The sequence below is a fragment of the Rhinolophus ferrumequinum genome (assembly GCF_004115265.2).
Source record: "Rhinolophus ferrumequinum isolate MPI-CBG mRhiFer1 chromosome 15 unlocalized genomic scaffold, mRhiFer1_v1.p scaffold_54_arrow_ctg1_1, whole genome shotgun sequence".
Classification (NCBI taxonomy): domain Eukaryota; kingdom Metazoa; phylum Chordata; class Mammalia; order Chiroptera; family Rhinolophidae; genus Rhinolophus; species Rhinolophus ferrumequinum.
Genome location: NW_022680357.1, coordinates 14,836,177 through 14,862,538, shown reverse-complemented (window position 1 = coordinate 14,862,538; position 26,362 = coordinate 14,836,177). Strand labels below are relative to the sequence as shown.

The following is a 26,362-nucleotide window of genomic DNA, read 5'->3' as shown; positions in this document are numbered from 1 at the left end:
TTGTGGGGCTAATTGGGTGATGCTCTGCTGTGGTCTGAAGCCAGCCTCCAAGTACGTTGGTTCTGGGGCCTCTGGGAGGGGCTCTGGTGCAGGCCCAGGTCACCTGCTGTCTGTGACTGGCCGGGGACTACCTAGTAGGAGCTACAAAGTGATCCGTTGTTCTCTTCCTGTGCTGGACCTGGAGGCATGTGGGAGAGGCCGTGCTGTGAACCGAGGATGGCTGCTACCAGTACGAGGCCTGAGGTATCTCTGCAAAAGCCAGGACACTGCCACCTGCCTGCTCTGTTAAGTTTCAGCCCCTGATAAAGCCTCGTGCAGTACACGAGTCGGGTGAGGCAGGGTCTTAGTGAGTCAGTAGAGTGGGAAGATTGTGGTCACCAGGTAAATATAGACTCTGGTTTGGTGCCAGTGCTGAGCCTGGAGCGACTCAGCAAAAGTCTCAGAGCACACAGAGGCCAGTCGCCCCCAGCTGGGGTCTGTCGGGCTCTGATAGTTTTCCAAGAGAGAATGCAATGCCAGCGAGGCTGGCTGCTCATGAGAAAGGGCCTCTGGCATTGGGAGAGTTGGGTGGGGTGGGGTCCCAGCTGAGTCAGCAGGGCGGGGCAGCGGAGCTCACCTGACCAATCAGATTCAGTTTAGGCCGTAAGCGTAGGGGGCGGGCTCAACACAGGGAAGATGGCGCCTGGCTGCACGGGGCAGACACCCACAACGAAAATGGTGACTGTCCTCTAGCTTTCGCCTGGAAGCCACACACCTCAGTCTGCTCCCCCGTATGCCTCTGACGCCCCCCGAGTCACCATCCCTCTGTCGGAGCCCAAGGTGAGTGCCTGGGGGCGACAGAGTTTGTTCGCGGGCTGTTTAGAAGGACGTCTGGGTTTCCCGCCACCTTCCGTCCCACCTGGACGGTGGGAATCCTCACTGTTTTTTCACAGCCAGATATTGTGGGGGCTTCTCTTCTCTGGGCTGCAGAGCCTGTGTGAGGCTGGGGTTTCTCGCTTCTCTGGTGGAAACCTCTGAGGCCAACATCTCTCTCCTGATTCTCAACCGCCACATGCAGGTGTGGGGCCGGCCTGTTCTGTGACCCCTCCCCTCCTACCAGCCTCCATGTGGCTTCTTTATATTCTTAGTTATAAAACTTCTGTTCTGCCAGGCTTCAGATGGTTCTCCAGGTTGATTGTTCTATAATTTAATTGTAATTTTAATGTGTTCATGGAAGGAAGCAGGCACAGTGTTTATCTACTCTGCCATCTTGGATCTCTTTTCCTGATTTTATGTGTGTGTTAGAAGTTGATCTGAGGAAGGGCAGATAGCATGCTTCTCTCTCCACCCATCCTAGGAAAAGAAGCTTTAATGACGGTCACCATGTGGTCACAACACCCAGGGCGAGTACTGTCACAATGTCACTTGCTTTGGGACAGATGCTGGCCTTTCCTTACGGGTAGTGACATCTCTTTGCCAGTGAGAGACGTTTTTGTTCTCATCCCAGATAATCCTGACAATAGTTTAGAAAGAAAAAAACAAAAAATCCAAACTGGAAACAATGTAAATTTCTACCAATACTGGTCTCTATCCATTTTAGGACGTCCATGCAACAGAATACAGTGTAGCCACTAAAAAGAATAGGGTGGATCTATAGAGTGGTGTGTAAGAGATACAAAGTGGGAGGAAAGCTGCAGAAGAGTGAAGGAAGGAAGGTAGGAAATGTTTCTTTATATTAATAATACCAGGCTTTCCTTTGCAGAGTTACAGGTTACTGCAGAAACCCTGACGAGTAGGGTAGACTTTTACTGCAGGTAGAAGGGGTGTGTGTACAGAGGTTTCACACGGCACCCCATGAAAAGACTACCTCACATTTCTCCCCACACTTTATTTGGAGAGCAGGTGCCCAGAACTGGATTGATCATACCCTGTGGTTCGATAGACACTGTCATCACTGAGCTATGCATAGCCCTCTTATTTGTTTAATTATAATAATAGAATGGGCACCTGTGAACCTACGACCAAATCCACCAACTCAAATGCACCAGCAACTTACATTTGCTTCTGTCTGTCTCACCTGCCACAGGTAAAGCATTATCTTGAAGCTTAACTTTCTTATTCTATTTTATTTTAAAGTTCTGTCACCTGTGTGTGTAGTCTACCCGCTACAGGAACAAGACACTGAGTTGCCTTATGCGTGGGACGTCTCTTCATCATTCTCTCTCACTACAAAGCTTTCCATCCATGGAGACTCCTCACAGTCCCCCTGCCCCACCCGCAGTCATATTCCTTCAACCTGCCACTGCTCAGCTGATTCTTTCTTCTTCTCCAGGCCACATGACATCACTCGCTCATCCGCACACCAGGCTACAGTCCCCAGACCTTGGAGATGGAGTCCCTTGCCTGCTGCAGTTCTGCTGGTTATAGAATGTTGTGAACAGTCTGGGGCCCTAAGATAAGGGCCGTGTCCTCTTCCTTCTCAGGACTTAGATTTTGTTCAGGTTGCCGCTCTTCTCCCAACTTGAATCCTGAGGTGTTAAACCTGACCATGCCCTGATGACGGCAGTGGGTCCTGAGCTGGGCAGAAGGTCCTTGGTTTGCCTAATTAGACTGTAGGGAGCCACCTCGGGACGGCAACGAGCCCTCCATGGCCTCAGACCTGCATTTGAATGCTGGCTCTGCTGCTCCTGGCCTGTGAGATCCCGGCCATGTGACTTAACGTCTCTGTGCCTCTGTTTGCTCATCTCTAAAATGGGGGCAATAATAAAACAGAATGAAATCTTACCACTTGCAACCACATGGGTAGTCCTAGAAGGGATTATACTCAGTGAAATAAGTCAGGCAGGGAAAGACAAATACCATATGATCTAATTTACATGTGGAATCTGAAAAACAAAATAAACAATGTAGAAGCAAACTCACAGATACGGAGAACACTGATGGTTGCCAAATGGGACAGGGACTGGGGAGCTGGGTGAAAAAGGTGAAGCGAATGAGAAGCACAAACTGGCAGTTAGAAAATAATCACAGGGATGTAAAGTACACTTTAGGAAATAGAGTCAATAATACTGTAATAACTATGGTGCAAGGTGGGTACTAGACTTATCGGGAGGAATCACTTCATAAGTTATATAAGTGTCTAATCACTCTGCTGTACACCTGAAACTAATATACTATTGTATGTCAAGTCAACTGCAATTGAAAAATTTTAAAAAATTAAAAAACAAAACAAAACAAAAACGGGGACAGTAATTCTTACATCAGAGGATTAAGTGAGATGATACGATAGCATAGGACCTGGCACAATATAATCACTCCAATTATTGTCATTATTGCTGTCGCTTAATTCTTATTTGTAGGTTCTCAGACATCTTTCTACAAAGTGCAGGAGCTCGTCAGGGAGATAGACTGTGTCCGTCCGCAGTCTGCTCCCTGGCGATCTGGGGGGTGGAGAATTCTGTGACAGGACCTGGCACGCTCCCTCGTTCGTTCTGTCACGGCCTGCAGGCGGCAGGATGGTGGGGAGGGCCAACAGGGTGGCCTGTGCCGGCAGAGACAATGGCTTCGGCTCGTCCACGTGTTCACCACACGCCTTTGGCCAAATGGCGAGCAGCACAAGGCCCTCCAGTAAAATGGGGATAATGACAGCTCCAACCCGTGCTGCTGTGGGGAGAGTTAGTTGAGATGATACATGCACCTAAGAAGCTTAACGCAGGGCCTGCGTACAGTGGCACCCCCCACCCCCCAACACCAACTGTTGTTTTTCTTGTAGGAGTTGAGAGAGAACGCGGCATGAGGCCACCCCGCCTCCAGGTTTTAAAGTCTGGGTGTTTAGTCTTAAACATTCTGGAACCCCCCCGCAGGGATTCCACCCCCTGCTGTGCTTTGGGGGCAGTGGCGCATTTGGACCAGGGGAAACCTCTCTCCCTCACTCCTTTCCTCCCCCCAGGGGTTTCGTTTTCCACGTTGCACTTCAGTTCCTGGATCACCTGCCAGACACCTGGACCAAGAATTCTTAGTCTTGACAGATTGTCTTCCCTCCGTGGCCCGTTCTGTGCCCGCCTCCCTCTCCAGCCCTCAGCAGGTGGTGGGAAATGTTTATAGAAGAAGCTTTTCTTTCTCCTTTTAACAGCCTCCTAGGCTGCAACCTCCCAAATGAGAACCTTGTTAAGCAGAAGGACTCCAGGCTACTCATTGATATTCTAGTCATATTGAAAGGAAAAAAAACTTGCAGAGGGAGAAAGAAAATGCCAGTGTATCCCATGGACGAGTTCCCACACCTTCTCTGATGAGGAGTGTATGTATTCGTTTATGCTCTGTTGCTAAGAGATTCCTTCCAGATTTTAGTGTTTGACCTATTATCTTTGGGTCACATGGATTCTCTGTGCGTCTTGGTGGGTTTGCTGAAAGCAAAAGTAGCAGTTTCATACTCCTGCCATTTAAACAAGAGGTGTATCATTTTCAAATAACAACAGAAATGTTAGTACCTCAGTAAAGATGGCGTCTGAGCTCACGGTGGCTTTGAAGGATGGCTTGTGGGCTCATCTTTTATCATCTTGCACAGTCATTGAGGGGCCAGCATCCCTCCATGGGTGGTTATGCAAGAGCCATAAAACATACAAGTGACAGTCTTTGGTGATCAGAATCCTAGCTCCATGGTTCAAGGAAGGTTTTCAGGAGGAGGAAGTGCATTTGGAGCTGGGCTTTGGAACTGGTGTCATAGTAAAGGCGTGCTGTCCCCCGATGTCATTCCCCTGTTCTTCCATAGGAATAGACTGTCTGGTTTTTAACTGGGTTCTTCCCCTTGCCCGCCCCCCACCTTCCCCCCCCCCCCGGAAAGACTATAGTTCTTTGGAATATTCCTTTTAACAGTGGCTGCAATCATTCCACTCCCTGTATATATTTGAGCGTATCCCTTTGCAAGGTGACTTTGCAGCGCCTCCTATTTAGAGGTGGAAATCTGGAAATCTACTTCTCTACCCTTAAATCCAGGCCGGGCTTGTGACTTGCTTTGGCCAATACAGTGTGATGGCGATGGCATTGTGCCCGTTCTGAGCCGAGTCCTCCAGAGACCTTGCATCCTTCCACTCCACCTCTTGGACTCCTGCCCAGGCACCAGGTAATCAAGCCAGAGCTAGCCCTCTGGAGGTTAGGAGGCCCCATGGAACAGAGACCAAATGTCCGAGCCGAAGTCGTCCTAGACCAGCCAGCACCCAGCCAACCAGGCAGCTGACTGCAGGCACGCGCGTGGGCTCGGGCCAGACCACAGAAACAGCCTAGCTTATCCCCGCTCAAGCTGGCGACCACAGAATCGTGGGAGAATTAGGGCTTATTGTGTTAAGCTACAGTGATCTGAGGTGGTGGTTTGTGACATAGCAAAACTAACTTAATACAATGTCCCGTGCAGCTAGGTGTATCCCTGGGACTTAAGTTTTGTTGAACGACCTGTTAGCAAAAATGGTACATGTGATTCTTGGGGAATTACTTGCAAGGAGGAGCCATGTTTTTGTTCCAGCATTTTTTTTTTTTTTTAAAGATTTTACTGGGGAAGGGGAACAGGACTTTATTGGGAACAGTGTGTACTTCCAGGACTTTTTTCCAAGTCAAGTTGTTGTTCTTTCAGTCTTAGTTGTGGAGGGCGCAGCTCAGCTCCAGGTCCAGTTGCCCGTTGTTAGTTGCAGGGGGCGCAGCCCACCATCCCTTGAGGGAGTCGAACCGGCAACCTTGTGGTTGAGAGGACATGCTCCAACCAACTGAGCCATCCGGGAGGCCAGCGGCAGCTCAGCTCAAGGTGCCGTGTTCAATCTTAGTTGAAGGGGGCGGAGCCCACCATCCCTTGCGGGACTCGAGGAGTTGAACTGGCAACCTTGTGGTTGAGAGCCCACTGGCCCATGTGGGAATCGAACCGGCAGCCTTCGGAGTTAGGATCACGGAGCTCCAACCGCCTGAGCCACCGGGCCGGCCCAGCTTTCTTTTCCAAGGACTGGAATGCGAATGTAATGGCTGGAGCGTCAGCAGCCATCCTGGACCATGAAATGAGTTTAGGAATGGAAGGAACCCATGACAGAAAATAAGCTAGGAGGATCTTGTTTCTCTGAAGCCATAAATTAGCTTTCTAATCTTACTCTGACTACCTCTAAATTTATTTAAGGAAAGAGATTAATGACGTTTCATCTTTAGGCCACTGTTGTTTTGCGTTTTGTAGTTATTTATAGATGAACCTAACCCCAAAATAATGCAGATGGTCAGGATTTAAGCAAACAGGGATGACAGACAAGGGAGTCCGTGTCAGAGGGAACTCATCAGATGGAATAGTATGGATAATGTTACAGAAAAAGGAAGTGTGGGTAGTTGGTGCGAAACAGTGAAACTTTCCATGGCATTGCCTAAGGGGAGCGAACGATGGGTGACAGAACTGGGAACAGTTTGGGGCCAGCTTTTGAAAGACTAGTCAGGGCCGCCTGAGAAACTGGGAGAGTGTGGTCAAACCGATGTCTGCGTGCTTCAGCAAATCGGAGTGAGAACGTCACATATTCACGTTTTCCTCTGGGGCGTTTACATTCTAGTGAGGGAGACAAGATAACAAAGTAGGTGGAGCAGAACAGATCCGGTGACTGGTGTGAAGGAAGTAATCTGTGCTGTGAGAGAGACGAACTGTTGGGTAGAGGTGGCGACTTCAATAGAGGGCTCAGGGAAGGGAGTTGTGAGTTTTTAAGTTCTGTGCCGGGCGTTGTGCAGAAGTCTAGGGACATGGGGATGAATGGCACACAGTCACTGAAGACTCACCGTCAAGTGAGGGCTGACGTTTCGGGGACAGTTTCCTAAAAGGCAGTGGGAGAGCTGACACTTTCATCTTCCCATCTGTATCAGTCAGATACGCCTGCAGTCAAGCTGTGTAACATACACACCTCCCCCAAATCTTTGCTTGAAACAAACGATTTTTTTCTCCCAGGTCTGCCTGGGGGCTGTGGTTCTGGGGGGCTCTGTTGGATCAGCTTGGCTTGATTCCAGGCTGTGGGGTGGTCCCATCACCTAGGATCTGCTCTGTGTAGCTCCTCATGCTCGACCAGTGGCTGCCCGGGGAGTGATCCTTTCGTGGTTGAGTGCAAACGTGCAAGCGATCAAGCTGAGTCACAGAGACGCGGTTCCAGTGTCTGCTGACATCACATCCACTCATGCTACTGGCCACAGCACCTCACAGGGCTGTGATTGACATCAGTGGGTCAGGAAGGACAGTCCCCCCCCAGGGGGAAGATTGGAAAGGTACAAGGATATTAAATTCCATAAAGGGAGGGAGCAAACGGTTGGGAACTGTAATTCAGGCTGTCCCACCATCGGAGCTCTCATGTGTGTCTGAATAGTTTTACTGGTTTTCTTTTTTTTCCCCGGAATTTGTACATATTTCTTGTCCGATTTAATGCAAGTCACCGTTATTTCTTTCTGTTCAAAATTTGACTTAAAAAATTACATATGAGCATACTGTGAAAACTTCAAAAGTAGGACTAAAAGATAATAACGGTAAGAATAAGGCTGGTCCTTGTTTCCTTCCACAGAACTAAGTACTGTGTTCCCCCAGAGGCATTCTGTGTTTGCACAAGCAAATATTTTGCATACATTAAAAAAAAAAACCCACGAAATGGCATCCTGCTATACTTGTTCCTCTGCATCTTCCTTATTTTTCCCTATTTAACATCCTATCTTCGAGGTAGTTTCATTCCAGTTCATCTAGACCCATTTCATTCTGTTTAATGGCCACGTTGTTTTCCATTATGAGGCTGTGCCATAATTTATTTAATCAGAGCCACACTGAAAGGCATTTGCATGGTTTCCAATCTCTTGCTTCTATAACCAAGGCTGCGTTAAATATCCTGGAACACCTATTTTTGTGCACGTGTCTGAGTCTATCCGTAGGTTAAATCTCTAAACAGAAATGGCTAGATCCAGGGATAAACATCGTGAAGTGTGCTGGAGAGTGACCCTCTGTTTCTAAAAAGAAAGAGGATTCCTTCCAGTGTGTCCACAGCTCTTTGTCCCTTCCTGCTGTTGTCTTCTAATTCTCATTGCATGGTATTCTTCGGGATTGAAGCAGTGGAATAAAGGAGCTCAAAGTGACTCCCGTAGGACCTCAGGGAAAACTTTGAGTAGCACCCTTTGAATCTTGGCACGTGGTCCCCAATTTGAGGTGCCAAGAACGTGGCCCTGCTGTAGGAAGCCGCGTCATCCCTTTAACACAAACACACACATGTTTTCACAAAGCGTATTTACTGAAGAAGTCTGTACTGCAAGTGGAATTATTGATGTTCCTGGGAGAGCTTGGTAAAAAATGTGCACAATCCCCTTTCATTTGATCTGCTTTCCTTGTAGCACCTAAATATTTAGAGCAAATAGAAAATAGTTCTGATTTACAATCGCACTAAAACTTTCGAACAACCTAATAGGACATTTGATCATGAAATTGCTTGAAATAATATTGGTACTAGTCAGCCATATTTCTTCGGAATGGCCTGCAAGTTCAGTGCAAACCCCTAAACATGGATTCCCGCCCCCCCACTAATAACAGTCTTATTAATAAAAGAATGATTTCTTTACTGATCCTTGGCAGCTGTGTTCCAGTGCCTTTGTTCAATAGAGGTGGAGATAATAACTGTCAGTGGAAAGAAAATGTGTTGTGGTTCCCTGGAGAAGTGATGGAGACAAATCTTTTATTAAATCAAATCAAATTGTGTTTCTCGTTCACTTTTTTCATTTTGCAAGTCACTGTCATGTCTGGTAGTCTTTTTGTAGACCTTGCCTCAATTTGTCAAAAACAAAACAGAAAAACTCGGAGGCTGGCTTAAATGTTGTACGATTGATCATCAGGGTAACACGTGTCATATAATTAACTGCCGTAATGGCATTTCTGAGTCTCTTTCTCTTTTTTTATCCCTGCCGAAATCATCTGAGATTGGTTCACTTCTGAATATGTTCTCAGATGTTCTCTGGATGCCTAGAAAAAGAGCAGCATGAAAGTGGAGTCCATACCTGGGATTTTCATCCGTTTACGGACTCACAACCCCTCTCTGAGTAGTAGTCACTCCATTTTCCTCCGAGGGCAGGTGGCCCCACCGGGTTTGACCTATTTTTAGTGTATTGGTGGGCGTATGACGCAGATGTGGCCAATCAAAACATTGCCCAAGTTGGACCAACCAGAACCAGTGAGCATCCTGGGACTTTTACTACAACTGTTGGGACAGGGAACTTTTTTGACTGGAATTCTCGAAAGAACAAGAAATAATCCTGCTTTTGGTTATCTTCTTTTCTCCCCAGGGGAAGAGCACTCTTGAAGGAAGACAGAACAGAAAGACAGCTGAGCAGTGGAGGAAGACAAATTCCTGCCGACATCGCTTCAGTGCTTGAGGTCTTACCCGCCAGTCCGGTAAGCTGATACCTTTGGATACTTCTGCTTCAATCGGTTTGCGTGGGGTTTCTGCCACTTGCTTCCAGGAGAGTCCTAAACACGCGTGTGTTTTCCGACCTTCAGTGAAGCCCCGAGTGAAGCAGAGCGTGTGCGGCCCCAGCCTGCTCCACTAGTGTATGGCGCTAATATGACACCAGACCTACCCCCCCCCCCCCCAATCAGTGGTCCCCGCTGTATAAAGGACCGTCTCCAGGCTGCAGCAGCGGCTCCAGTGCGTAGCTCATCACAGGTCTTGGCCCAGCAGGTCTCCTGTCTTCCCAAGAATTCTCTCTTTGCTACAGTTACTCACAATTGTCCCATTCCATGCTCTGAGAGTATGGTATTTACCTGTGCTGTACCCCGTTCCCCCGCCGCACCCCAGTAGTTCAGGAGCACCTTATGAACGCACTTGTACTTCTCTCTGCCCCCCAGGGAGAGTCCAGAATGAGATTTCCAGACAGCCAGTTACTGGTATCTTCTCCTAGCTTTGCATCGCTAAGATCTTGGGTCCATTTTCAGCTCTTTCCTCGCCTTGCTCCAGTTAGGTAATGAGCTTGTTTGTGGGAGAGGAGGCGATGTAGCACAGCAGAGGAGGTAACAGGTCCAGTGAGCCTTCTGCATATCACACACTTGTGTGGCTTATGTGTGCTCATGCCATCTGGTGTTCCCAAAACGCTGAGTGGCCTTGTCTATTCATATGACTCTGTGGCCTAGACACTGCTAAGTGTCTCATCAAGTAGTATCTCATTTAATCCTTCTCCAGTCAGGGGAAAGGCGTGGTTATCTCCACGGATAAGCTGCGGCCCAGAAAGGTTAGTGATTTCCAAGGGGCAGGCAGCGAGGCTGTGGTGGGAGCAAGCTTTGCCCCCAGGCCTGAAGGACTCCGGGTCCAGTTTTCTTCCTGCACCAGCACTTACAGTGTTGTACGCATAGAGGAGGTTCTCCAAAACTGTTTACTGATGGAAGGAATCTTTACAACAACTCTGTAAGGTGTGTACCTTCTTTCCATTTTACACATGAGCAAATTTAGGCTTAAGATGGTTACAGAAGTTACCCAAGGCCAGGAACCAGCATTCATAAAATATAATCCTATAATCCCGAAATTTCCCCCTTCAATTGAGAATTGAGAAAACTATTCCAGAAGTGAGCAGGGTTTTTGCTGTTCTCATACAGTCCTGTGTAGACAGGTTAACGAAGGCTGGATTAGGCTGGATTGTCAGACAGAAAACAGCGCAGCCATGTTTATGAAAGAAAGCTGCATCCACGTGACTGAATCTGTACATGAGCAGGCAGAACATTGCGTAACGGTGCTGGACAAGGCTCAAGTGAAAAAGACTCTGGTGGGGAAATCTCTTATGGAAACTGAACTGATTGTTTTAGGACTCTCAATTGTGATTTTTCACTTCTTCGCCTCTGGTCTCTTGAGCCCCTGTCTCTCTCATGGATGCGTGTGATACGTAATTCTGGTGACTTTGCCCAGTGTAAGGAGAACAGTGGAAGAAGGCAGACAAGCTCAGTGTGTGGAGAGAGGCAGCAAATTTGGTATTTAGTGGCAGAAGCTAGAACGATGTCTCTACAGGGCACATCAAGGAAACACATTTCCCAGGGGGTTGGAGAGCTCGAGCGCTGAGCCCAGGGTCTGATGTCGCCTGCTCTGTTCAAAAGCATCGACGTCCTCCTGAGCTAATGATGCATTTTCTCTCCATCTTTCCTCCCAACACCAAGACCAGGCAAAATGCAAGGGACCAAAGAACAAGAAGCAATTTCCAAAGCCTTCGAGGTCCCCAGGATGGCTTTTGAACTAAGTCACACTGCTGTCATCTCCCAAAATTTACTTGTGCTTTCGGAGTAGTTATTGGCAGATCCATAAGTTTTCTGAAAGTTAAGAGAAAATACCGGCTTAAAATACCAGCACTGGAATTTTCAAGGGCATTTTTTGGGAGAGAGTGAAATACTGTCATTATCCTGATGTATTCGTGGAGGCATCTAGGTTATTTCATAAGTTAAAAATCCCAGCCGTGGAGCTAAGAATGCACATATAAACTTTACTCACTCACCCTTCCTTCCTTCCTTCCTTCCTTCCTTCCTTCCTTCCTTCCTTCCTTCCTTCCTTCCTTCCTTCCTTCCAGCCATCATCCACCCATCCACTCAACAAGAGCAAGAGTGGATCCACCCATCCACTCAACAAGAACAACACACCAGGCATTATCTGTGACTACCAATACTTGGTTCTCGGGAAGACTGCATTTTCTGTTCCAGTATAATTATGGAAGGTAAATTTGCTCTTGGAGTTTTTGTTAAGGTGAAACAAAATGTTGTATTGAGTTTGTACAAATTTTGACTCTTATATAACCGTACACTTGGCAGTGAAAATCTAATGCAACTTATTTGGGAAAAGATGGTCTATGGTGCAAGTTGCACATCATGCAAAAAGGTGGGCCGAAAGAAACAGTTTCTGTTTGGGCGTTGTTTTTCATTAGAAGCTGTGAAATTGTTGAGCATAAGTTGTTGTTTTGCTTGGTCAGGTGTTGCTAAGTCACCTAAAAATAAACCTGTATCACTGGACATCTTAGATTCTAAGAAAACTGAGATCTGAGTGAAATAATTTAGTATACTGGTACTTTGTTATACTATACTGCATTGACCTTTAGTAGAGTTTTTTGTTTGTTTTTTTAAACACAAGTAGTAGAGTGATGCTATAAGTACAGGATCTGGAGACCCAGGGCCCTATTTTGAATCCCTCTCCTACCACTTACGTCCTCTGTGGCCTTGGGAAAGTTTCTTACCCTCTCTGAGCCTTAGTTTTCAAAACAAAACTAAGACAAACAATGATACTTACCTTGTAGTGTTTTCGAGGGGATTAAATGAGAGAATGCAGAGAAAGCAGTTTCCCCACCATTTTGCTACTTCAGGGGCTCAGGGTAGAATATCCCTATTCCCTGGTCAGAGCGAGCTCCTCATGTTTTTATTTCCTTTTATTACGTTTTCTCCCCCACCCCCCAGTTCTCCCTTTGACGCTCTCCCACATCACAGGTCCTCATTCTAGGTTGTGTGACACATGTTTCCTCAGTTCTCCTTTCATAGGTCAGTGTAGATCTGTAGACAGAATTGATAAAATAGAAGGTTGTCTTCATGGTTTTGATTAATTGACATAAATGGCTTGGAGCCCCAAACCTCACTGTCCTCCAGGAAACACTGTATCTTTTGACGTCTCCACGTTGTTCTACGTAAATCTAATCCATTAAATTCTGGCTGTGGCCTAGGCACCCGTGTATGCAGACTGCTGCCGTTTGCTTATCCATTCCCCTGGTGATGCTGAATAGGGTCACCAGACTTGTCACAGTCGCCAAGCAAAGTCCTTGCGCATTTGTGGGCCGGTGTCTGGGGGGCTCCCGTCCAAGTGTGGGATCGTAGTTAATTGCACCGAGCACTGAGACTGTTCTTTGGAGCGGCCTCTTCGCTTGCACTTCTCCTTCTCACTGGATGTTCTCTGACTTTATAATTTTTGCCAAGCTGATGGGTATAAAGTGCTGTATCATTGTTGGTTTAATTGGCTTTCTTCTGATTACTAATGAGGTTGAGAATCTCTTCATACACTTATTAGCCATTAGTGTTTCCTCTTCATTAATTTTCTTTTCATAGACTTGACCCATTTTTCTATTGGGTTTTCTGAATTTTTCTTGTTATTCTGTAGGAGTTTCTCTAGATGTCCACACCAGTGGGTTTTAGACATTACACATATCTTCTCACAGTCGACAAGTGTGGTACCTGTGTAGGTGGTGTCCTTTTTTGAACGGAAATCTCAATTTTGATGTCGTCCAACACTTCACGCCTCTCCCTTCTGGCTGGCTCTTTTTCAGTCTTGCTTAAAAACCTTCCCAATTCTAACGTCGCAATGGGATTTCCTCCATTTTCTTTGGTTACTTTTATAGTTCGTCTTTCGTATTCAGGTGCAAAGAAAGGAATCCAATTTTATTTTTCTCATACAGTGAACCACGTTTCCCAACAAAACCCACCGAATAATTCAATCTTTCCCAATTGGGATATAACACCAGGTCTCTTATACGTGTAGGAGTGTTTCTGGAGTCTTCATGCTGCTTCATGGATTGATTTATCTGTTCCTAAGACTACACCATACTTAAAACATTATTAAGACTTAATGCATATTACTAACAACCAGTAAAATGAATCCTTCCCCTACTTTCATTCTTTTCGAAATTACCTTACATATTCATGCCTTTTTTATTTCTCTTTATATTTTCGAATCAGTTTTTCAAACTCCTCAAACAATTCTGCCCGAATTTTGATGGGAACTACGTTAAATCCGTGGATTAATGTTGGGAGAAAAATGCATGTCCTTACAATGTTAAGCTATGCTATTCATGAACATGACGTTTGTCTTAATTTATTCCAGTCTTTTTTATGGTCTTTATAAGAGCTTCGCTTTTCTCCATGAAGCTGTAGTGCATCCATGTTGGTGGGGGAGTTAACTCCTTGACACTTTCTTACTGTAGGTTGCGCTCATGTTTTAAATATTCTGTACAATGCCTGGCACTCAATAAATGGCGCTTGTTGTTGTTGTTGTAGCTGTTATAAAAGGGGGAAAACCATGGCGGAAAGGCCTCCAACTGTGTTTAGAAACCATCCTGATGCAAATAACGTGGATATGCAGCTAGACAGCCCTGCATTCTGGTCGCAGCTCCACCATTCGCTCTGTGACCTTGAAGGCGTTCCTTGAATGTCTGGGCCTCTGTGTTTTCCTGCAGTGGGAATGGTGCTCATCCTACAGGTATTCCGGAGGAGATATGGGCATAAAAATGAGCTCACGAACGAGTAACGCTGCGACCCACCGGCACACGCACGCCCGGAAAGCGGTTCCTTTCCCTCCCTCGTGAAGAGGCGAACAGCTCATCCCGCAGCCGCACCATGTCTTTCCCCATGAGCTGGTCTTCTGTCCTTCCTTTGAAGTCAACTTCCAAACGTTGCCGTTTCTAACCTGACGGATAGAGAGGGCAGGCATCTACATCAAGAAAAATGAAAAATTAGAAAGAAAAGCCTACCTCCCAGCATCCCCTTTGCCTTTTCATCTTTAGAATGTAAACTCCTTGAGGACCGAGGCGCAGCAGGCGCGGTGGTTGGCGCCACGCCTTCATTTCACTCCAGGTGGTTTGTCCAAGCCAATGGCTTAAGTCCATCCCCCTTGCCAATGATTGGTTCAGGGGTGGGCAGGCCCATGCTCTTCTGGGCCAATGAGATGCGAGGAGGGACTTGCTTCTGGGAAAGCAAATTTATTAGGTTGGTGCAAAAGTAATTGCGGTTTAAAGGTTAAAACAAAAATTGCAAAAACCGCAGTTACTTTGGAGCAACCTAATGGTTTTCCTCCTTTACTGTAGTTGAATTAAAGAGTCCCACTGCCGTGGTTTCTGCAGGCAGTCTTACAGTGAGGGGAGCCAGGCTGGGGGTGAAGCCCACAGTGGACTGGGGCAGCAGGGACAGTGTGCAAAGGCATGCTGCGTCCCTGGTGTGAGGGTCCCTGCGTGAACCAAACCTGAAGCCCCTCACCCTCTCAACAACTTTCTATTATGTCATCATAAGTGATTTATTATTGATTTAGTCAGTTTGAATAGTGTTATGGATTGCATTGTGCCCCCCCAAAAAAAATTCATAGGTGAAAGCCCTAACCCCCAATGTGACTGTATTTGGGGACAGGGTCTCTAAAAGAGGTAATTAGAGTTGAATGAGGTCAGAAGGGTAGGGCCCCAATCCAGTAGACTGGCGTTTTTATAATAAGAGGAAGAGACACCACAGGTGCCTGTGCACAGAGTAAAAGGTATTTGAGGGCACAGCAAGAAGGTACCATCTGCCAGCCGAGGAGAGAGTTCGCACCAGAAACGACCCCTACCAGCATCTTAACCTTGGACTTCCAGCCTCCAAAACCGTGAGAAAATTAATTTCTCTTGTTCAAGCCAGCCAGTCTGTGGGGTGGTGTTCTGCAGCCCTGCCAGACTAATACAAGTAGAAATAGCTTTAATTTGAAGTTGAAAGCACTATAGTGGATTCAAGTCTTAACATCTTTGGCGTTGAATAGTTGAGGCTTAAGGAATGTGTGATAATGGCCATGAATGTAAGAATCGTGATGAATGTACAGCGTTCATCACACAATTCTCCGTGCTCTAGATTGTTTGAGCCTCCCAATGGCCTTTGGGTACAAGTACAGATTTACTCTTACCTGCATCTTTCCGATAAGAAAACGGGATCAAAGAGGGAAGTGATAAGCTCACATTTGAGTAGGTAGGTGGAGGAAGAACCTAGGTCTTTTCACTCCAATTTTAGCACATTTTCTAATATGCTCAGTCCCCACTAGGCTGTGAGAAACTTGCAGGTGGGAGTTACATCTTACGTATTTTTGTAACCATAAATCCCTAGCAGAGAGTCTGTTTCTTAGTGGTTGTCAGTAAGTGTTAGAAGAAGAAACACTGCAATAAATGGCTTCTTCTACCTTGAAAGCAGTTCTCATGGAAAGGCGGGAAATGATATTTCCTCCCCGAGTATTTGAACAATGGCCGGCAGTGGCTGTGTCCCATTTCAAAGGCAGGGGCCGTGGCTGTGGTTTCACCCCTCGTGTATCTTTATGTCCAGCTCCCAGCACAGATGTAACAAGCCGTGGTGACATTGCAAAGGTCATCCCTGCCTGGAGAATCCTTTCAGACACAGGAAGGAGTCAAGAAGCTATCGGAGAGGTGGTTGAGACCTGGCCTCCTGGGGGCGCCTGGGGGCAATTTGCACTCAACACATAAATCAGGCTCGGGTCCCTAGTTACTCCAAAGCCCCCAATGCCATTTGCTTCTCTGTTAGCGGAATGAATTATGACACATGGTTATTGGGTTTGTCAATAACGTGTCCCATAAATCCAGTTAGCCTTTCTGGGCGCTGCACCTTGGGAAGTTGCTTAGGTACCTTGAAGGTCCTTACCCAGCTCTGGCCTTGAATCTCAAGGAGGGTCTGAGACTCTTGCGAATCTTGACTGAGTGTAACATCGTCTGTGATTTGAGCCCTTTTGTGCCTGTCAGGAAGCTCAGTGGTCTTAAAGCTGAGATAAGGACCTCTTTCCCTGGGGATTCTGTCATTGTTAGAAGGAGTCCTGTGCTCTGGGAGCGGCTATATTGGTCTGTTGGTTGTTTCTGTTTGCTCAGTGTCACTTCCTCTGTTGCATGGCTCTGAGGGGGCTGTCAGTCACGAAACTCCACCCCCTGGCTGCAGGGCTGGGTCCCTGACCTTCCCTGGTCCGTCCAGCTCTCTCTGCTGGGAGTCTCAGTCTTGAACCAAGGCACACAGGTGGGAGGTGACTGAAGCAGTCGTTTGCTTTGAAGTCTCTTGATGAGTTTCTACTCCCCGTCATGTAAAACATTTTTTTCCCAACTTTATTGGGGTACAATTGACAAATAGAATTGGAAGATATTGAGAGTGTGCATTGTGATGAGTTGGATACACATGTGGTGAACGGAGCTCTGCCATCTGGTAATTAACACACGCGTCAGTGTCTGGGTCCCTTTTATCTCCGTGCCCTTCCAAGTACCCTTTTGATAAACACTGGTTCTTGCTTGAGTGTGTTAGGGTGGGTTTCTATTGCTTGTTTTTAAATACATCTAAGTAATGCAGATGTAGATAGCTCATGATAATTCATTTTATTACCTTTATTTTCCACAATGAAAATAAATACCTTTGTGGAATTTTTACTAAAGATGGTGTAGGTGATAAAAAAATTTCCTTCATTGTTACTATCTTCCTATTAGCATAGAGAGAGAACAGTAACAGCGGATGTTACTGAATGCTGACGGTTGGCTGAGCTCAGTATTCAGAGGCAATATACAGACCAAGACCTTGGGCTTTCCTGGAGTCAAGTCCGGGCTCTGTCAGTTCCTGGCTGTGTGACGTTGGCCCTTAACCTCTTCGAACTTCAGTATTCTTGTCCATCAAAGAGAATAATAAAAGTACTCCATAAGGGTAATTATGAAACTTCAATGAGTGCATATGTGTAAAAACATGCCTGGCGTAGAGTAAATCCTCAGAACGTGTTAACCCCTTATTGTTAGACATTTTTGCTGAAAACAAGAAGTGCGGTCTCACTGAGCTGCTGTCACTTGCCCAAGGCCACACAGCTGGGGCACAGTGGGAGCTGGGATTCAATAAAGTCACGACCCTGGCCCATGGAATGCTCTTCTAAACTGTAGCTACTGTTATTTTTTTTTAAGCTCAGATTCGAGAGGGAAGTGTGTGGAAACCATGCTCCAAGGAAAAGGAAAAGCAGGAGTTAGTCACCCTCTCCTCTCTCTGCTCTCACTTTTCATGCCTCCCTTTCCCTTCTCCCTCTGGAGTCCCCATCAAGTCCCATTTCAGATAATCCCTGCTCTGTGCTAAGTGATAACTGAGCTATTAGCTGGTATTTCCGATAAGCCCTTCCTTGGTCCATTTGCATTTCACTGGGGAATCCCAGAGACCCAGTGGCTCCGCCATTCAAAACCTTCAGGGGCCAGTGTGGTCTCTCCCTCGGGGGAGACATTGGAGAAATCCCCGTGAAAGAGTTCCATGTCCTTGCTGAGGTCTCATTAGTTAACAGCTTGCCTCAGGAGGACCCTTCTGCCTGAACAGTGCTCTCCATGGATCACCTCCACTGTGAGCTACCAGAGAAGTGTGATTGTCACAGTAGGGGAAGCACGAGGTCAAGGGCAGGTCCTTAAAGAATTGGGGGTGGGGAGGAAGAGAAGGAGAGAAAGAGAGAGGGAGGAGAGAGAGAAGAAGGGAGAGGGAGGAGAGAGAGAAGGAGGGAGAGAGAGAGAAAAAGAGAGAGAGGGAGGAGAGATAAAGGAGACAGACAGAAATTGCTTATTTAGTCTCAACTAGGGCTGTTGGTGCCTTGCAGTATTGCGCTAACGCGTATTATTTAATTCCGTTCTCACACCCGTCCTGAAAGTTTGGTGCCATGTCCCCATTTTACAGACTAAGAACCTGGGCCTCTGAAGCATAGAGGGCATCTGGTGTCTTGTCTTATCCACCAAGTGCCCCTTTCTTTTGTAAGTAGCATGCAGCTCAAGCAGGACCGGCCCTCTCCTGGCTCCTGGTGCCTGAGAACTGGCCAGTCTGAATATCCCACCCCTCTCCCCTCTGTGATTGGCTCAGGTAAGGACACAGGAGGCCAATGAGAGCCAGACATGGGACTTTTGGTGGAGATTCAGGCACGCGCTGTGTTTTTTTTTTGCCTGGCTCAAGCTGTGGAATGTGAGCCTAGATGCGAGAGTGGCGTCCTAGCCTACCTGAGAATAAAACCAACATCAAGGAAAGAGGTGGAAAAGGGGAGACTGGTCTCAGTTTTTGTCACTGGAGCCTCTGAATCCAGACATGTCTCAAGCCAGAGCGTCCCTGGGCTGTTCCGTTTGTGAATAACACAGTCCTTTCTGTGCTTCATCCAGCTCTGGTCTGGGTTTCCTGTCCCTTGCAATGGAAAGAATTCCGATGCATCAGTCTCGGTATTGTGGACTGAACGTTAGTGCCCCCTGAAAGTTCGCAAGTTGAAGCCCTAGCTCCTCAGATGATGGCATTGGGAGTGGGGCCTTTGGGACGTAATGAGGTTTAGGTGAGGTCACAAAGGTGGGGTCCCATGATGGGCTGGAGGCTCTTCTGAGAAGAGCAAGGGGCCAGAGCTCACGCTCTCTCCTCCCTCGAAGGACACAGGAACCGAATGGATTAGCACCTTGGTCCGGGACTTCCTGGTCTCTAGAATGATGAGAAATAAATGTGTGTTGTTTAGGCCACCAGATCTGTGGAGTTTTGTTCTGACAGCCTGAGATGAGTGTGACAGAGGATAAAGACCTTGCATAGTGTTATGCAACGACTGAGCAGAGGAGCCAGGGTTTGAACTCGCGTCTCACCGACTCCCAAGTCCATGATGCGTCCGTGGAAATAGGAGCTCTGGTGGAGCAGACGCCGCCTTCACTTTCAGCCTGCGGAGGAAAGGCCGGGTTCTCAGTGGGCTCTGTCGTGGAACCAGGGGCGGGGAGGAAACGCAGCCATCAGAAAGGGAACCGAGTTCACTTCACTGCTTCATTGACTCCGGTGTGACTTGAACTTCAGTTGCCAAACTGAACAGAAACAGGGATTTTTTAAGTGTTTACTATGGGGGAGGTGCTGTGCTGATCCCTTTGCGAGCGTCTCTCATTCCAGCATCAGAACCCCTCTAGGAATCAGGTGACTATTATCTCCATTGGGCAGGATGAGGAAGACGAGGCCCAGAGAGGTTGACTCACTTTCCCAGAATCACACAGCTAGTTGGATGGCAGAGTGGGGAATGGACTCTGTCATGAATTGAATGTTATCCTCCCCTAAAAGCGTATGGCAAAGCCCTCACCCACAGTGAGACTTGCCTGTGTTTGGAGAGAGGGAGGTAATTAAGATTAAATGAGGTCACAAGCGTGGGACCCTACTCTGCTAGGACTCATGTCTTATAAAAAGAGGAAGAGACACTGGAGATTTCTGTCTGGCACCGGAGGACACAGTGAGAAGGTGGCTGTTTGCAAGCCAGGAAGAGACGTCGCACCAGAAACCAAATTTTCCGCCACATTGGACTTCTAACCTTCAGCACTGTGACAAAAAAATGCATTTCTGTTGTTTGAGCCACCCAGGTGTGGGGTTTTGTTATGGCAGCCGAGCTGACTAGTGCAGAAGCCAAGCCTGCTTGGGTCCAAATCTCCTCTTTTTAAGCCCCATCCTGCTGAGTAACATTGGCCATACTCCCGACCCACCAGTGCCCACATATTTAACGTATGAAAAAGACCTTTCCAGAAAGTGGGGCTACCTCCTCAGTAGGGCTGGAATGAGTCCTGGGGTCGTCAAGGGTAGTGTGAAGTCATGTACTTGTGAGGATGGATGCCACCCTTCCAGCAGGTGCCAACCAATGTGTTTGACCTGCTGTCCTTTCTGTCCCGTGGGCTGGAATCCAGCGTAGCTCAGACTCATCAAGAGCACAAAACAGAACTCTCTTTGCTGGGACACAACCCCGGTAGCCACTCTCCTTCCAGGAAAAGGGAAGAATAATGGAATGATGGATTAGTTCCTTACCACCCAGTGACAGAATGATGGATAAACGCAGTGACAGACCCCACATTTTATCTTTCTGTAAGTCTCCCCCAAAGAAAAAGTCCTTGTCCTTTTAGACACTCCCTGGAAATGGGATGGAAATATGGCAGAAAGCCCCACTCACTGTCTGGGTGACGTGTTAGGATGATTATTGCTGTTTTATGTAAGAGCCAGGATTCAGGTGTTCAAACCCAAATGTAGAGTCATTATGGCAGCACCGAGGCTCAGATACTATTCTTCCTGCTTTTGATAGCTGGCTGTGTTGGCAAAAGGCAGGCGTCACTGGGGACTTAATAAGGTTTAGTGTTATTATGTTCTGACTACCTCCCTTGGTGGCCCAGATAAACAACACTATAAAATCAACAGACTTTTTTGTTCCCCCCCAACCCCCTGCACAGAAGCCTTATTTTCGTGCCCTGAAAAGTGTTTTCACTGAGATCCCAGTTTAAGTCTGGAAATTGAGTTTTAATTCTGCACCCCAGTTTAATTCTGGGGAGGATCAGACACGTTTCTGGACGCCCGTTACTGTGGGGGCGGGTGCAGGACGTGCCTTCAGTGGTAAACAGGACCCCAGACCTTTGATTCAGGGGTTTTTGACCTGGGTCCTACACTGGACTCACCGGGGGGCTTTAAATACGTGCTGACAGAAGGGTCCTAACCCAGAGATTTTGGGTTGGTTGGTCACGGTGTGGCCTGACCGATGACATTGTTGTTTTGATGTGTCCCGGGTGATTCCCATGTGGAGCTGCTGTTGAGAACCACTGTAGAAACCAGTTTTAGAGTTCAGAGTTTCCTCTTCAAACAGCTTAACGTGTAGAATAGAAACAGTACCTGTACCTATTTCCTCTTCAAACAGCTTAACGTGTAGAATAGAAATGGTACCTGTACCATGTGGGTCCTCACTGGAGACCTTGGATGAATTACTTGAACTCGCCAACGTTCCCCGGCTTTCTCATCTGCAAAGTTTGGAGAAAAGAAGCGCCGAGGTCACAGGGCTGTGGTGAGGACTGACTGAAATACAGAAGAGCAGTTTGCCTGGCAGAGGGTCAGCATTTACAAGACGTTGGCTATTATTACTAGTCTTATTGTCCTGCCTGGTCTTCAGGTCTTGGGTCGCCTGTGATAGAGACTAGTTTCATTTAAAAAGAGGGGTATTTGCTGATTCCTGTCACCAAATTTAGGAAAAGGCGGGCGACGAGGCGGTCTCAAGGCACTGGGTCCAAGGACGTAAGACCTTCGAAGGCCTCTGGCTTCCTCTTAGTTCCGCTTCTCCCTCTCATGTCAGCTCCGGACCAGCTTCTCTGTGAGGAGAAGGCATCGCTGCAGACTGATGAGGCTCACATTCTGTCACCAGAAAGGAAAAACTGCTTTTTAAAAAAATTAAATTTATCAGGATTTGTTTGTCTTGTTTGTTTTTTGCTTTCAGTCAACTTTATCATTTTTTCCCATTCAAGAATTGTGCTTTCAGTATTATAACTAAAATATCTTTCCTTAATGGAAAATTACAGAGATTTTTCTGCTTTGCTTTTTTTCCTAGCAGTTTTATAATTTTAGGTTTTACGTTTAGGTCTGTGAGCTGTTTTGAGCTAATTATTGCAGGTGCTATAGCTTAGGGGTCAGTTCGTTATTTTGCATACGGATGTCCAGTGATTATTCCAGTGCCATCGAATTGCTTTCGCACCTTTGTGAAAAATAAGTTGACCGTATTTCTATGGGTCTGTTTCTGGATTCCCTATTATTCTGTTCTACTCATGTGTGTGTTTGTTTCTTCACCACTACCACACAGTCTGGATTTCGGAGCTTTATAGTAAGTCTTGGAATCAGGGAGCCTGAATTCTCCAACTTTTTTTCGTCTTTTTAAAATTTCTTTTTGCTGGTCTAGTTTGTATGCCTTTCTGTATAAACTGTCGAATCTGGTTGTTAATTTCTACAAAAAAAAATCCTATTGGGAGCTTGGATTTGCATGGAATTTATAGTTGGGAAGAGTTGGCACCTTCTTCATCTTGGTTGGAGTAAAAATGTAACATCCTACCAGTTGGAAGTTAGTCTTGTGCTTTCTTTCCATTATACTCAAGTCTCCTGCAGATTCTCAAAATGCTCTCTGCTGAGGTGTGGGAAACAAAGGGGAAGGACGTATTCCATTCCAAGAGTCATAGTGCCGGGGGGTCTCCAGTAGCGGCCAGCTCGTTGCACGCTCCACTGGGTCTCCAGTGACAGAAACAGCAATATGGCAGAATGACAGGGGGGCATGTTATTCAACAAAACCCTTGGTGAGTGTTAACTCATTTATGTGGTGGATACAGTTATTATACCTCCAATACAGAGATGAGAAAACGGAAGCTCGGAGAGAACTAGAAGGGACCTGACCGGAGTTCTGCAGGGGCAGAGTGAAGATTTGAGCCCCGAAAAGTCTGAGTGCAGAGATTAAAATCTCAATCACTATGTGAAAGGTTATAAATAAATCATTGGAAAGCATCCACTCTTGCTCTCAATCCAAATTATTGTTGACATATAGGTTGAAGTATGTAATGAAATTTTCAACCTGTGTGAGTCGTCTCTTCAAGGTAAGACAGTAAGCGTTTAATTTTACGTGGTTTGCCTTCATTACGAATCCCGTAATTCATGGGAAACAAGGAAACAGTAGAGTTGAAGGCTGTCCGCCTGTACTGATGACTGCTCGTTGGCCCATTGGGTTTGGGGAGAAGCAGGGCACAGATGCGTGCGTCAGTGGAGAAGGAAGCTCTCGGAATGGAGAAAGCTCGCGGTGAAGCAGAGTGAGCCTGACACCTGCTAACTGGTTAAGTACACTGGCCCCTCTGTTTGGTGCCTGCCCTGGGTCTGGCCCTGGAATCCGCTCTTAGCCAATCCTTGATCTAATAATGAACCCATCGTAGAGGGTTCATGACGAGGAAGCATGTCCATTGCTACCTCCCTAACTCCGAAAAATCAGGCTTTTCTCCACCGTTCTGTGCTGTTTCCTGTCATGCATAATATAGCAAATTAATTAGTGAATCTGGCGGCATTTCGCTAATACAATTTCTCTCCCTTGCTTGAGGTGAATTATGTTCATGCTCAGTCACTTGAATATTGCTCTTCCATGTTTGACGGAATTATGTTATCAGGTGATGATTTGATTGCACACTGTCTGACTCTAATTAAATCCGAAAGTAGTGACATTGTAATGGAGAGACCGTGTCAGTCCACACTGCTCGCCCCCTTGCTGCTGTACCCCATTTGTGAAGCTCTCTGAGCTGTGCTTGGGCTATTCTCTGATGCTCGCTTCCATGGCTTTCTCTTCTCCAGACACAATGCCTTCTTGGGCCTGTTTCATCTAATATGTAATTTATGTAAATTGAGTCTTGGAAAGACATCATGTTTACACTTGTCTTTTTTATTAGAGGCTCGATGCACAGTAACGACTGTGATTATTTCAGACGATATCAAAGAAGCAAATGTGTTGTTTTGTTAAAACCAACTCAAAAAAAAAAAAAATCCCTTGCCCGAGAGAGGAGAAACGCAAGTTTCAGAGGGAGAAGGAGACCTGTGCCGTAGAGCTACACGAGGGAAGCCAGGTAACGCAGGGTTCAAGATCAAAGGCCCCAGGAGCTGGGTTTGAATTCTGACTCTGCCTTCAGCAGATGCTGCGTCTCTCTTCTCACCACAGTAGTAAGTGCCCGGTGAACCTGGTGTCCAGAGAGGTTAACCAACTTGCTGGTGGTCTAACGATGGAGGAGTAGAAGAGCCAGGGCTGGGATGTCGACCCCTCCCCCCACACCACATGAAATGCTGCTCCGACTCCCCAGGTGGAGAGCGAAGGAGGGTCCCTGAGACTCCAGATAGGGTAGGTCTCTGCATACCAGAGTCTCTTTCCTCAGGAGGGTAAAGATGTCCTCTTGAGTTAGACGACATTCACCCTCCCTGAATCTTGGGGACGTCGATGGCAGAGAGAGGTTTCCAAAGCCTCAGACAGCTCCGAGGAAGTGAAATAGGCCCCCTGCAACTCATGAAAGGCACTTTAATGGTTGGCTGAAAGAAAACGCGAATAGCACAGTACTTTTAACTGTGGAAGCCCGAGCGCCAGGCCCTGTCCAGTGTGCTCTGCAGGGCTGGGCTTTTGTCTTGTTCCACAGGTGGTAAAGCTGGGCGAGCTCGTGGCTGAATGGACCTGTGCCTGTTGGGATAATGCTTCTGACAACGAGGCCCGTTCATTTTCCAGACTGTTGTTCTTCTGGAGAATCGGGCCCCTACTTTGCAGTAGCCAGTTGTGTAATTCAGGTTGAGCCCGGCCAGCTTTCCCCCTGATTTGTATCTTCCTCACTGCAGGCCACTTGGCCTCAACCGACTTGTTAGAAAGTATTCCTGGCCGGGGTGCACAGTGGAAAGAAAGCCTGACTGCCCGGTGGGGACAAGGGACCTCTCTGTACCTTCTGGGCTGCTGCAAGGACAGGGCTGTGGTGTTTTTTCCCCCAGGCTGCCTGTAGGACCCAGAAAATGGAAGAGAAGCTGTGTTTTTCCTTGCAGAATTTCTGCTGTGTGCGGGGGGCAAAGCCAAACAGGGGACAGAGATAGTTAACATTTTTGCTGAACCCCCAGTGAACACCAGGTCCTATCGTGGATACTGGGGAGACGCCAGTCCACTACGTGGGCAGTCTCGGCCTTTGGGGAATCAGCAGCAGGCATTTGGTACGGGGCCATCGAAAGAGCACTGGAGCTCCTGCTGCTTTTGTTTTCTTTTGCTACTTTATATTCTAGTGGGGAGAGAGAAACCTTAAGCAAAATAAAAAAGGAGAGTATGTAGTCTATTGGAAGGTGATAAGTTCAATGGAGAAAATTAAGCAAGGGAAGGAGATAAGGGCAGCAGAGAGGGAGTGTGGAGGAGGTTATAATTTTCTTTAATTAAAATTTTTATTAAAGTATAATTGACGAAATTGTAAAAATGTTGAAGTGTACGATGTCACGATTTGACACATGCATACGTTGTGAAAGGAACCCCTCCCATCAAGTTAATTAACACATCTGTCACTTCACGGGTTTATCCCTTCCCTCTTTTTTTTTTTTTTTTGTGAGACCATTTAAGTTCTACTCACTTAGCAAATTTTAATCATGCAACATAGTGTTATCAACTGTCGTCACCATGTTTTACATCAGATGCTCAGACCTTATTCATCATGTAACTGAAAGTGTGTACTGTTTACCATCCTTTCCTTGTTCCCCCGCAGCCCCTGGCAGCCACTTCTCTCTGAGTCTGATATATTTTTTTTTTTGATTCGGTGTATGTGGCCCCATGCGATATGTGTCTTTCTGTGCCCGGCTCATTTCACTTGGCATAATGCCCTCCAGGCTCATGTTGTCGCACACGGCAGGGTTTCCTTCCTTTTGAGGGCTGACTACTATTCCACTGTCTGTATAGACTACATTTTCTTTCTCCATTCATCTGATGGACACTTTGGTTCTACACTTTGGCTGTTGTGGACAAGCTGCAGTAAACATGGGGGCATAGATACCTCTGCGAGAGAACGGTTTTGTTTCCTTTGGATAAATACCCCGAGGTGGCATTGCTGAATCATGTGGTAGTCGTGTTTTTAATTTCTTGAGGAATCAAGGGGGTGTTGATTTTAAAGTCTCCTGGACAAGGGGACTTTTGAGCAAAGACTTGAAGATGCAAGAGAATGAGCCACGTGGATGTCTGTGGGGAGAACATTCCAGGAAACCAACCCAGAAAGTGCAGGGTTCCCGAGGTGGAGGTGTGCCAGGTGTGCTGGAGTCAGAGCATGGAGGCCAGTGAGGCCACAGCAGAGGGGAAGAAAGGGAGGTGGT

General features: G+C 46.9%; 1 long non-coding RNA gene across 1 annotated transcript in view; it reads left to right on the top strand.

Moving 5' to 3' along the window:
* The window catches only part of LOC117019500 (uncharacterized), a 250,821-nt gene that overhangs the window by 39,361 nt on the left and 185,098 nt on the right, over nucleotides 1–26,362 (top strand). The window contains exon 3 of the long non-coding RNA XR_004422501.1: nucleotides 9,292–9,394. This is a non-coding gene — a long non-coding RNA (uncharacterized LOC117019500). The remainder of the gene's footprint in view (nucleotides 1–9,291; nucleotides 9,395–26,362) is intronic.